This window comes from Gymnoscopelus microlampas (genome assembly GCF_963454915.1).
Source record: "Gymnoscopelus microlampas genome assembly, chromosome: 6".
In the NCBI taxonomy this organism is placed as follows: Eukaryota; Metazoa; Chordata; class Actinopteri; order Myctophiformes; family Myctophidae; genus Gymnoscopelus; species Gymnoscopelus microlampas.
Window position 1 is genome coordinate 18,917,772 of NC_139943.1, and position 14,028 is coordinate 18,931,799.

Sequence of the window (14,028 nt, forward strand, 5' to 3'; positions counted from 1 at the left end):
AAATACCCACCCCACGCACGCCCCAAATACCCACCCCACGCACGCCCCAAATACCCACCCCACGCACGCCCCAAATACCCACCCCACGCACGCCCCAAATACCCACCCCACGCACGCCCCAAATACCCACCCCACGCACGCCCCAAATACCCACCCCACGCACGCCCCAAATACCCACCCCACGCACGCCCCAAATACCCACCCCACGCACGCCCCAAATACCCACCCCACGCACGCCCCAAATACCCACCCCACGCACGCCCCAAATACCCACCCCACGCACGCCCCAAATACCCACCCCACGCACGCCCCAAATACCCACCCCACGCACGCCCCAAATACCCACCCCACGCACGCCCCAAATACCCACCCCACGCACGCCCCAAATACCCACCCCACGCACGCCCCAAATACCCACCCCACGCACGCCCCAAATACCCACCCCACGCACGCCCCAAATACCCACCCCACGCACGCCCCAAATACCCACCCCACGCACGCCCCAAATACCCACCCCACGCACGCCCCAAATACCCACCCCACGCCGCCACCCAAATACCCACCCCACGCACGCCCCAAATACCCACCCCACGCACGCATACCCACCCCACGCACGCCCCAAATACCCACCCCACGCACGCCCCAAATACCCACCCCACGCCCCAAATACCCACCCCACGCACGCCCCAAATACCCACCCCACGCACGCCCCAAATACCCACCCCACGCACGCCCCAAATACCCACCCCACGCCCCAAAAATACCCACCCCACGCACGCCCCAAATACCCACCCCACGCACGCCCCAAATACCCACCCCACGCACGCCCCAAATACCCACCCCACGCACGCCCCAAATACCCACCCCACGCCCCAAATACCCACCCCACGCACGCCCCAAATACCCACCCCACGCACGCCCCAAATACCCACCCCACGCACGCCCCAAATACCCACCCCACGCACGCCCCAAATACCCACCCCACCACGCCCCAAATACCCACCCCACGCACGCCCCAAATACCCACCCCACGCACGCCCCAAATACCCACCCCACGCCAGCCCCCCAATACCCACCCCACGCACGCCCCAAATACCCACCCCACGCACGCCCCAAATACCCACCCCACGCACGCCCCAAATACCCACCCCACGCACGCCCCAAATACCCACCCCACGCCCCAAATACCCACCCCACGCACGCCCCAAATACCCACCCCACGCACGCCCCAAATACCCACCCCACGCACGCCCCAAATACCCACCCCACGCACGCCCCAAATACCCACCCACGCCCCAAATACCCACCCCACGCACGCCCCAAATACCCACCCCACGCACGCCCAAATACCCACCCCACGCACGCCCCAAATACCCACCCCACGCCCCCAAATACCCACCCCACGCACGCCCCAAATACCCACCCCACGCACGCCCCAAATACCCACCCCACGCACGCCCCAAATACCCACCCCACGCACGCCCCAAATACCCACCCCACGCCCCAAATACCCACCCCACGCAGCCCCAAATACCCACCCCACGCACGCCCCAAATACCCACCCCACGCACGCCCCAAATACCCACCCCACGCACGCCCCAAATACCCACCCCACGCCCCAAATACCCACCCCACGCACGCCCCAAATACCCACCCCACGCACGCCCCAAATACCCACCCCACGCACGCCCCAAATACCCACCCCACGCACCCCAAATACCCACCCCACGCCCCAAATACCACCCCACGCACGCCCCAAATACCCACCCCACGCACGCCCCAAATACCCACCCCACGCACGCCCCAAATACCCACCCCACGCCCCAAATACCCACCCCACGCACGCCCCAAATACCCACCCCACGCACGCCCCAAATACCCACCCCACGCACGCCCAAATACCCACCCCACGCCCCCAAATACCCACCCCACGCACGCCCCAAATACCCACCCACGCACGCCCCAAATACCCACCCCACGCACGCCCCAAATACCCACCCGACGCCCCAAATACCCACCCCACGCACGGCCCCAAATACCCACCCCACGCACGCCCCAAATACCCACCCCACGCACGCCCCAAATACCCACCCACGCCCCAAATACCCACCCCACGCACGCCCCAAATACCACCCCGCAGCCCCCAAATACCCACCCCACGCACGCCCCAAATACCCACCCACGCGCCCACCCCACGCCCCAAATACCCACCCCACGCCCCAAATACCCACCCCACGCACGCCCCAAATACCCACCCCACGCACGCCCCAAATACCCACCCCACGCACGCCCCAAATACCCACCCCACGCCCCAAATACCCACCCCACGCACGCCCCAAATACCCACCCCACGCACGCCCCAAATACCCACCCCACGCACGCCCCAAATACCCACCCCAACGCCCCAAATACCCACCCCACGCACGCCCCAAATACCCACCCCACGCACGCCCCAAATACCCACCCCACGCACGCCCCAAATACCCACCCCACGCACGCCCCAAATACCCACCCCACGCCCCAAATACCCACCCCCACGCACGCCCCAAATACCCACCCCACGCACGCCCCAAATACCCCACCCCACGCCCCAAATACCCACCCCACCACGCCCCAAATACCCACCCCACGCACGCCCAAATACCCACCCCACGCACGCCCCAAATACCCACCCCACGCACGCCCAAATACCCACCCCACGCACGCCCCAAATACCCACCCCACGCCCCAAATACCCACCCACGCACGCCCCAAATACCCACCCCACGCACGCCCAAATACCCCACCCCACGCACGCCCCAAATACCCACCCCACGCGCCCCAAATACCCACCCCACGCCCCAAATACCCACCCCACGCACGCCCCAAATACCCACCCCACGCACGCCCCAAATACCCACCCCACGCACGCCCCAAATACCCACCCCACGCCCCAAATACCCACCCCACGCACGCCCCAAATACCCACCCCACGCACGCCCCAAATACCCACCCCACGCACGCCCCAAATACCCACCCCACGCACGCCCCAAATACCCACCCCACGCCCCAAATACCCACCCCACGCACGCCCCAAATACCCACCCCACGCACGCCCCAAATACCCACCCCACGCACGCCCCAAATACCCACCCCACGCCCCCAACCCAAATACCCACCCCACGCACGCCCCAAATACCCACCCCACGCACGCCCCAAATACCCACCCCACGCACGCCCCAAACACTGGAGCACTGGACACTGGAGGAGCAGCACAATGCAGAAGTGCTCTTCAGCAGCAAATACGCAGACATGGGGCATTTATTTGATAGGGCAGTCAACAGAGAGCCTGGGCCTTTCCAAGAAGCTGTCCTAGACCTCATTGCTGCTTCACGGAGACTGTGACTTTATTCCTAGGGAGGTGGGGAGCCCCATATCAACGGGTTTCATATAAATTAATCATCTTGGTTTTCCTGTCCATCAGTGTTGCCATGTCTGCTTAAAGTTTCTTTGAAATAAATAGTTGCTTATTTGGGTAATCTTGTGGTGTTTTTTTTGGGGTTAATTGGTTTTAATAAACAGTTTTGGTGCAACTTAGACACATCCTCAGTGATGTATCCTGGGTTCACTGGGTGTTTCGGGTCTCGCAACATCATACACCCTCGCCCAGGCGACCCAGCCGGGGGTGATCAGGCCCCGACTTGTGTCTAAGTAGCTTGTGTGGTCCACGGATCTCCCCGCTTGATCCACAGCCATCTTGCCGCCTTTTCTGCCGCGTCGGTGATGTTTTTGATGGCTTTTCTGTTGTGCAGTCCCTTCACTCCCAGCATCTTGAGTGCCCTGATGAGACTGGCCGACGAATCCTCTGCATCCGACCTCGATGGGGTTACATCGGGTCCTCCATCCCCTGCTTCGGCATTCGCCTGCCAGCTCCTCGTACTTGGCCCTCTTCCTCTCAAAGGCCTCCTCCTCCGTTAATGTTGCAATGCACGTGGATTGTAATGTCTTAACTATCAAAGTGAACAGCTGAACTAGCTCCAGTTTGAATCCAATTTTAAACATCATGAAACACATTTGGCGGGGGAGAGAAACCCTCATAGGCAGGTAAATATGAGCAACAACACGTGTAATAAAGGGTTTTGATGTCTTGAGTTTATGGAACACCAATTAGGTGATTTGATATGGAAGTCGATGTGCTCCTAAAGTTGAACTTTAGTGTAATCTTGGCTTGAGTAGGTACTTGGCCATTATATAAGTGTACATATTAAGTCATTATCAGTTGCTATGCTGCAGGGCTTTTGCTGCTGCCAGATATAACAGTAATATAACCCTGTTATTTTGAGTCATTGTTTTAAATGGTTTGGTTACATTTAAATATGCCAAAAAGATATGCGAGAGTTATGTGATTTTGCTATATTGTAACATTTTGGTGAAGTTTATTGTTCAAATAAATGGGTATACTTATTACTTACCTGAAACTACCTAAGAAAGTAGTGCATTTACTTTTAGTATTGTATTTACCTGTTTATTTTATAGTTACTGGATTTTATTTCATATCTCTGTTTTGGTACTCAAATGTTAATTTACCGTGGTGGAATAACAAGCAGAGCCAATATCAGGTGGTGGGAAGTGAGCGACAGGAAACGGAATGGAACATCAAGACGGTTACGGAAGTGACGAAACACAGCTAAGACTCGAGGCGGTGGTAATGTTACGTGGCTGAATGGAAAATAGTTTTAAAAAGAAACGTGACAAACGTTTTTATGTTGCACATTCTTATAGTCACGGGTGTGATGACATTATTGTTGAGAAGACTATAAGACTGAACTGTGGATTTCCAGTATCATTCAGCAGGATTGTTACACGGTCGTTCTTCATTGAGTGTTTGTTAGCATTTAGCTAACAGTGAGTGTTTGTTAGCATTTAGCAGCTAGCTAGCTGCATCAGAATTTGAGAGTGGCCCAGTCCCACTATGTTAGCATAGCCAGTTAGATAGCCACATAGAGACGGAGTTATAGCGCGTGTTGCTCGAGCAAGCAGCTAAAATCCTACTGGAGTTAAGTTTGGAGACTTTGGACTGGTCGCCGGAGCATCACATCTGTGTGTAATTGTTATAAAAGAAATGCGTAACCATTCCTTGAGCGAGGACACCTTCTGGAGACTACAGTGAACAGGCCTGCAAAGTGAGGTTGTGTTTTGTTTTGTTAGCATTAAATGCCGGATTAGGTTATTCATTTACGGTGCAGGTTTTGTTTTGTTATCATTACATGCCGGCTTAGGTTATTCATTTACGGTGCACTGTGGTATTTGTGACACATATTGAGGGTGTGTTATAGATTTGGTTATTTGAAGCGTAACTGAGTGTTGAGTCATTCTATTTGATTTGATTGGCTCAACTCTATTTTGTTTTTGCACTTAATTGTGATTTTGATAAAAGACCATTTGTATTTTAATTCTATCTAATTCCCTGTTACCCTAAACTCAATTCCATTTGCCCTAAAAGTACATTTCATTTACTGAAAACCCTTACATTTCATATCCAGGTGTCCAATGAATAAATAAGGTTTTCACTTAAAGAGATATAAATCAAGGTGTTAGAAAGGCCACACTGAAATTAAATCATAATGTTTTTTATTGCCTCAAGGTCACACTGACCTTACCTGATTGATTATTGATTCATACTAGTTTACTGTAATCACAGGTGCTCATTTAATTAAGCTATAGATACCAGCTGTAACTGATTGCGTTTGCTCAGTTATAGTTTGACCTGGCTGGGGGTTTGTTACACTCTTCAAGTTTACCGTGTGCGACAATACCTTTTATTCTTTTGCTGTGCGTGGATGCACAAAGGTATGTGTTTACTGTTGTGTACTCCTAGACATTGCACTGTTTATGTGTGAAATGTATAAGCATTGTTTGTTACTTATGTTACCGGCAAATAATGGTTGTTACCATATGTTGCAGTCCTTATTATATTTGAAGCCAATTATTCTTTTTTATATTTAGTAAGATGTATGCTTCAGACCACAGCTTAATTAACCCCCTCAAATGGGACTAGTCTGGTTCTTTCCGTGTCCAATAACCTGGACACACCTCCATACCCGGCTTGCGCTACTCTAAACCACATTACCTGGAGATCCCCGTCTCCTTTACACAAGGTGTTATCTTAAAGTGATAATTACTAATTACTTTAACTTTAAACTCAAACTAATAGAATAATTTGGAACCCTTCTCTATATTTCACGGGGATCAGGTGGGCTTCAGTAACATCCTGAGAGCAACGTGTACGTTGAAGCTTGATCTTTGTCGCCATCAAGTGGAGAAACAATGCAGCAACACTGTCTTTGGAGTGTTTTTCAGTAGTGGTTGAAAAAGTGCGCAAATGTTTTACTTAAGTAACAGTATCAATACTGCAATGTCGAAATACTTAAGTGAGTAAAAAGTATTGGTATCTACTAATCATCATGTCCCGTTTATACACACACACAGTGTCAGTGTGTTGGCAGTGATTTTCATTCATAAACTGTCATCAAGCCTTCACATTTTATTCTCCAGTGCCAATAATAGTGCTTGAACGATTTCTCCATCTCCTATTTTCCCTCTTCCTCCTACTCTTTCCTGCTCCACAGTATGGGACCTGGAGAAGCGGCTGAAATATTATCGGCAGACCAGCACTTTCCTGGACCAGTGGATAGACAATGCCAGGATGTCCTGCAGTCAGCCAAGCTCACAACATCCAGACTGTTAAGGAGCACCTCAGCCAGCAGAAGGCATGCTTTCCCCCTTTAACATTCAACTCAGTGGAATCAAATGGCCGATCTACAAGCTCGGAACGTCTCGGGATGTGACGTGTTGTGAGTTCGTAGAAAACAGAAAAACATTTCCCCACGGGAACATTGGCACAGTGAGGCACACAAAACATCTATGGCAACTAACAGAGGGAAGAACAAACTGTTTTTCTGTTTAGTGATGGATAGAGATGAAGATAATACAAAGTAGAAACCTCTTGAGCGACCTGTTTCGTATGGTGGCCGCCATACGCGCTGTGATTGGCCAGTGCCTGTTCCCCCCCCGGAAATGTGGTGAACGGGCACTGGCCAATCACAGCGCGTCTTTTCCAGGACTTGTCAGAATCTAGTTGTCCCGCCCCCACCTGCCTCTCATTGGCCTACTGAACTTCCCCTTCAGTGACGCATGCGGAAATGTCCAGCTGCCCCCCAAGGCTCTCCGGGAAGCGGAAGCGCGCCCGCCATGCCGACGCTTCAGAGCCAGAGGAGGCGTCTACCTTTATATGTCTATGGATCTGACACCCCACCAGGATCTTACAGCAGGCGACGAACATGGGCCGAGTCATGATGTCTTTAGAAAAATGGGGGAAAAAAGAAAGTTACTCATTGATATTTTAGACCATTTCTTAAGTACTCAAACTGACAGAACAATGGGGTGACTAATCTATAGGGAAAAACATTTTGGGGGTGATCTATCACTAAGCAATGCTAATACGGATGCCTTTGCAAAAACAATAGCAAAACATTAAGTTCAAACATGAAATGTCCAAGGAGTCTGGTTTAACAGACTAGCTTTTCAACTTGTAAAATATTTGTGATCATTATTTCCTCAAAATTCAAGTCTGCTTAGGATTTGGTTTATATTATAATAATAATAATTTTATATTTTCACCGTTCAAGGCAATTGTCCCAACACCAATTCAAATACTACATTTGATTATTCCTGTGTTAAACTGAGCAACACACAAATGCACAATGGAAACAATACCTCTGCAGATGTGACAGGCAAACTTGAGTTTGACCTGCACCATTCGTGCTGCCCTCGCGGCACGTCTGGCAGCCACTACGTCCCTGATCGCCACAGTGGCGTCTTCTAGGTCATTGGATGCCTCTAACGGATCCGCAGCACCGGTCCTCAGCACAGCATGTTTGATCTGACCTGAACTAAAATAATCTACATTTCATATTGTCAACGTATACAGTAATGGTGTCGTTTCAAAATGAATTCTGGTGTGTACTTGGAACAAACAATATCTCAATTTGAATGTATGTTAAAGAAATGTGGTTTATGCTGTGTCTTCAAGGGGGGTTGAAGTGTTAATACAGGGGGGGGCACTAAATCACAAAATCTTTGTGTGATGAGCATAAAAAACTTAAGCCCTAGCGTCCCTATTCTAAGTGATCATTTGCGTAAAATAGCAGATCTACAAGCTCACAATGTGTCGCATTGTTAGCTTGTAATAGGACTATGAAACTGTCTATGAAAAAGTTTAATCTGCAAAAGGTTTTATATAATATGTAGTAGGGGTCCCTGCTTAATCTGTTTCTCTGCTAAGGGGTCTTTGGCCTGAAAAACGTTGAAGTGCCCTGGTGTATAATGTCAGTGATTTGTAACACATTTCCTATTTCTCTTCTCTTTTTTTTTAAACATTTTTAAAGAACGATGCCCATGTTTGCCTCATGCTGTCGAAGCCTGGTCGGATGTCTGGTCTGCATTGAGGGGAGGAAGAACACGTGATCACCTCGTGACCTTTTGAGTGGCCTCTGCCAAGGCATGAGATGCCTCCAGCAGGTCCTCAATACAGTCCCTCAGTGTCTGTACTTCATACTGCTCAGTTCTGGAACTGACACATTTCGCAAATGGTTATATAGAAGAAGCGTTCATGTATTTGATAAGAGAGAGCAGTTGCTAAATGCCTACATTTTAAGATCCGTTTTGTCATCCAATACCTGATTCTTGCTCTTCTCTGGTGGCACTGCCTGAATGCAGAGCTGTCCACAGCATGGATTTTGGCATTATTCGGCTTCCAGAACAGGGGACCCTTCATGAGAGAATTGGAGAGTCAAGTGAAGAGACACATTATTTAAAAATAGGTGATCATAGTTATACTGCCACTACTTTCAGCTCATTTGCATTACAACATGGCATTTGTTTATCACAAATGAAATTGTAATTTCATGAAACTTTTAGTAACCAGGTTAAAGTTAAAAAGATGGCATTACTTGGGTGAGTCCTTCACTTACATTTGTCAAATCTGTCCCAGCACAGTTCTGGAACTGAAACATTTCACAAATCATTAGCAGATCAAGTTTAAGCTTTAAGAACAAGCATTTGGGAGTGAAAAACAGGTGAAGCAGTGAAGCAGGATTATAGTGCATACTTATAAGCACTTGACAGACTTTATGTTGCTGTGAAAAACTGAAAATACAATCTTTGGCCTACTGCATGCCTTATGGTTTAAGTTGCATTGTTACCCTAATTGCACAGCCATCAGTTTGTTAGCAAGAAATATCCCTGATATTAGACATGGAGGAATGATTTGGAGTGATTCCAATTCAACAGCTAAAAACTCACTCAACAGTAGCTCTCACTCTCGATAAAGCAACTGTTAATTCCAAAGTTTAAGATATTTTGTTTTACAATACCCGACTCTTTCACACCACACTACCTGAAGGCCGTTTCATCCACAGCCAGCACCTTCCTGGCATTTTTGCTTCCAGGAGCTGGACCCTACATTGAGAGTAATGCAGAGTCAAGATACCACATTTAAGAAGGTGCTCATTTACTAATGACATTAATTTCAGATCATTTTAATTACAACATTAAGCAATGCATATATGAGCACAAATTACACGAGGATTGACCTGTAAAACAAACAATAGTTAAGTAAACCAAGGTAAGACAACATGTAGTCTACACTGCAGTGAATCATGTTGTCTAGCGACAGACCAAAGCGAGACTTATGCACTTGACAGACTTTATGCTGCTGTGAGAAACATGGGATTAAACTAATGCATTAGTAACTGTTTTCCCATTCCTGTTCTCTGTTATACATTATAGTTCCTAAGTACAGTAACCAGGTTAAAGTTACTAAAGTTTAAAAAATGGCATTACTTCGGTGAGGCCTTCACTGAAATCTGTCATGCACGTCCCAGCAGAGTGATTCAAATTCAACAGCTAAGAAGTATCACAGTAGCTCTCACTCTCGATAAAGCATCTGTTAATTCCAAAATTTCAGAGCTTTTGTTATCCAATACCTGACTGTTATGTGCGTGCACATATTAACACCTCAGTCTACAGTCTTTCTATGCTTATGTGTTCACTAATGCTCATTTGTCCTAGTGTCTATGCTGACCTGGTCTTGGCTAGACACCTGTCGCTCCCCTTCTCAGCTCATGTGTGATTAGAGCCTGACACTAAAAAGAGGAGCTGTAGCCAGCTCTCTGCTATTCCCCCCAGCACCCCAGCAGAGCACAAGAGTTTATTGGTTCCCTTGACTATTTGTACTTTCTTTATTTCAGTTACGATGGGCTGATTGTAAGTGTTTTTAATGTTTGGTATGATTTTCGTTATTGGTTACTTTTGTGTTTTGGTAGTTCATGGGAGTCTGGTGAAAGGACGCAATTGTAACTTTAATTAGAAATGTAAATAAAGATTCTTTATGTAACTGCTGTCCCTTCAGACTCAGTGATTACATTTCCCATAGAGTGTGAGGACGTAGTCTTCTTCGTTTTCCATCTTCACCTTCTCGACGATGACAGGGAGTACTGCTTCTGCTTCGACAAAAGGATCCGCAGATTAACATGTATTTGTCCACAGACCCCCATCTGATAAGATTTGGTTTTAAATATACTTATTTTCAGGTTTGTGTTTGCTAACAATGTGTGTTAACATAATTTATACACTAGTCTTGACTTTCTGTTCTGATTCAGATTACACAAACTAGGTATACCACCTGTTTGATGAATGTAACCGATATAGGGTGATGAGTTGAACAAAGGGGCTTTGAGGAATGTTCAGGATGATCTTATACAAGACCATAGATGTAATATAGTTGGATGATTACATGATATGATTAGATGGCGGACAAGTTTCAAATAACTTGATCATTGAGAGAGAAATCCTTTAAGGTGTGCATCTTTTTTGGAAGCATATATTCATTCTGTAGATTTATTATTCACTGTAACACCTAATACAAGGGCGCAGAAATGTGGCAGTCATAGGGGTCTTAAACGTTTTCAGGCCAGGGACCCCCGTTGGGGGGTGGTACAGCATATATTGTATAATGCAGGGGTCTTCAACGTTTTCAGGCCAAGGACCCCCTAGCTGAGAGAGAGATGAAGCAGGGACCCTCTCTATATTGTATAGAATGGTGTTTCAGATATACTTTTGCTGCTCTTTTCTCCCTCTACATCTATAACTCTTTGCCAAAAATAGCCAATCTACAAGCTCACAACGCCTCGCACTGCGAGGCGTTGTGAGCTTGTAGATCTGCTATTTTTTGCTAAAGTTCTCCTCAGAAAATGAATGCTAGGGTTCAAGTGGTTAATATAAAAAAAGAAAAATCATATCACACAAAGATTTGGCATACCCCCTGTAGTAACTCTGAGGACCCCCTGTTGAAGATCCCTAGTATAATGTATAACATTGTGTTTCATATGTATAGACATACGTACCATGTTGTGCATTCAAGCTATTCAAATAATAGATTAATATATTCATTCATATCCACTGCCATTAGTAAACATACTTTACTAACTGAGAAGAATGTAATACTATCAACAATCTGTCAATTGCACAACAATCATGTATACAAGCTATTAATGGCCAGAATCATGATATATTTTCAACATAAATATGGAAAATATTTAAAGACAAATGGATTTTTTGGGAAAATAAATAAATATATACTTATATAAATAAATACATTTATTAATTGTCCGCGGACCCACTGTTTAAGACTACTTAGGGTCTTAGGCTATTAAATGATATCCCTGAAACGCTTGTGTCTGTGCAAATACCGTTTTTATACATATATTTTTTACATTTTTACAACTATTTTTTTTGGAAACTAAAACGTATTTCATACGGGAAGTGGGGAACTGTAATTTTGAAAGACACACGGCGGGGGGAGATTGACAGGGCAGTAACCAATCAGGAGCAAGCCCGCCCACAGTTGAACTAACCAATGGAGTCCGTTTCTTCGTTTTTTCGTTTCCAGTTTGTTTGTTTCGCCAGAGAATGGAGAATATGCCGTTTTATTGATTTTTATTGATTCTGACACACTCTATGTTCGTTTCCTCCCTAGAACGAGAATAGGAGAATTACATTTGGTTTTCCCGTTTTGTTGATCCTGTGCCTCATGCAGTAAACGGTCCGTTTTGGTCCATTCTGACACACTCTATGTTGGTTTTCTCCCTAGAACGAGAATAGGAGAATTCAAGTGGTTATTCCGTTTTTCAATCCGTGCGCCCATGCAATAAACGGAAATTGAAGTGGTTTTTTCGTTTTCCGTTTCTGTTCTGACGCTGGACACCAATTATACTTTAGTACCCGGACCCATACTCCAGATAGGAGAGAAGATCCAAGTTTCACTCATGAGTTCAGCCTAAAGACGCCAATGGTCGGTGAAATGTTTATTTTATATTCATGGTGTTTGAAATGCTGCTTAATGTGTGTGCAATGCTGCTTAGTGCTTACATTTGTTAATGTTTAACTGCTAGATTTTAATTTGGTCAAGGAAAACATTTCATTGCAGCATTGTCCTCTTTGTGTTTGGAAAGTTAAAAGTATGAAATACAAAAGAATAATACGAAGTTAAAAGGGTATGAAATGTTTATAAAATGTGGAAAATTCATGAATTTGCCATGTTAAAGATTTAAAATACCAAGTGAAAAAGGGCCAATCTACAAGCTTGTGGATCAGCTGTTTTTCTAGAGATGTGTCTTTATTCCATTTAAAGGGCTTAAATGGCTGATTCATTTAAAATGGTTAATTAATTTAAAATGCTTAATTAAAAATGTTGACTTTTATAAATGTAATGTTGTCTAAGGACATTAATTGTCTAAGGACTCTAATTGTTTAAAGGCATTGAGTGTTAAGACATGAAAATAAGTTTTGGAGATTTATGAGTTGTTTAAAAAATACTATAATTTGTTGTGAAATGGCAATGTTGTTCATCTTTATTTTCTGTCTTTAAAGGTTTACAACCTACTAATGATTGACCAGCACAATTGACCAGCACAATCAACTAAAGAAGCCAACAAAAGAGAAAAAAAACAAGTTGGAAAATAAAAAGTTGATTGAGTTTGAAATCCTGAGTTGTGTCCTTGTGTCCTTTAGAGCCAAACTAGAAAGGGACTTGACAATTTCATAGATAGCTTCATAGGCTGTCATCAGTAGGCTGTCATCAGTGTAAATTAATGTTTTTTGTCAATTTCAGACATTTAAACACTTAAACCTTCAATAGGCTACTTAGTAGTTGATTTGATTCTAATGTTCCCCTGAGAATAGGGATGCTATCACACAACGATTTGGTGGACCCCCTATAGTAGCTCTGAGGATCCCCTAGGGGTCCTGGACCCCCTGTTGAAGACCCCTGGTCTAAAGTAAAGTCTATATGATTAGAACATGCTTAAACATTCGACTATTACGGTCTAATATTTCTATAATTGCTACAAAACCTGTATATTCTATCATTTTGGGGCATAAACTAGAAGTTGAAGGATAAATTAAGTCTGATAATGATGTACTGTGCATGTTCACATCATGTATACTTTACTTTAGACCATTTTTCAAATTTTATTTTTTAACATTTTGGACAAAATAGCCAATTTAACATCGGGATGTCCCTAGTGCCCACCTATCTGTATCCTGTTAGCCTGGTTCCAGACGAATCTGCCATTGCAAAAACAAATTGCCCTTGACAGATTAGGTCTGGCCCCTCTCAATAGAGATTTTATTTCTCTCCCTCCGAAGTTGTGAGGGACCAATCAGAGCCCAGTATACAGATATGGGGTGGGTTTATCACCAGAGGGATTACACTTGAGGTTCCACTTGCTCAGCCTGAACTGGGAAAATCTGCTTTCTGCTATGATGATCCAATTTCATTCTGTGTTTCATATCTTTGTGTCTTGTTGTGCTCTTTTTGAGAATGAATAAAGGTTTCAATCAATTTAAGTGTCAGAGGCTCCACATGTAAAAATACAAATTGAAGTGATTTTGGGTGAATGCATGAAAGTTTTAATTGTAACATGTACA

The 14,028-nt window shown here is 45.7% G+C and overlaps 1 long non-coding RNA gene across 2 annotated transcripts; it reads left to right on the forward strand.

Annotated features, from left to right (window-relative positions):
• Positions 1-4,663: 4,663 nt before the first annotated feature.
• Positions 4,664-10,435, forward strand: LOC311047137. Of its 2 annotated transcripts, none has more exons than XR_014600937.1 (2): positions 4,664-5,167; positions 6,609-10,435. It is a non-coding gene; the product is annotated as an uncharacterized lncRNA (long non-coding RNA). The 2 variants fall into 2 exon arrangements; XR_014600938.1 differs by having other exon boundaries at positions 4,664-5,162.
• The last annotated feature ends 3,593 nt before the right edge of the window (positions 10,436-14,028 follow it).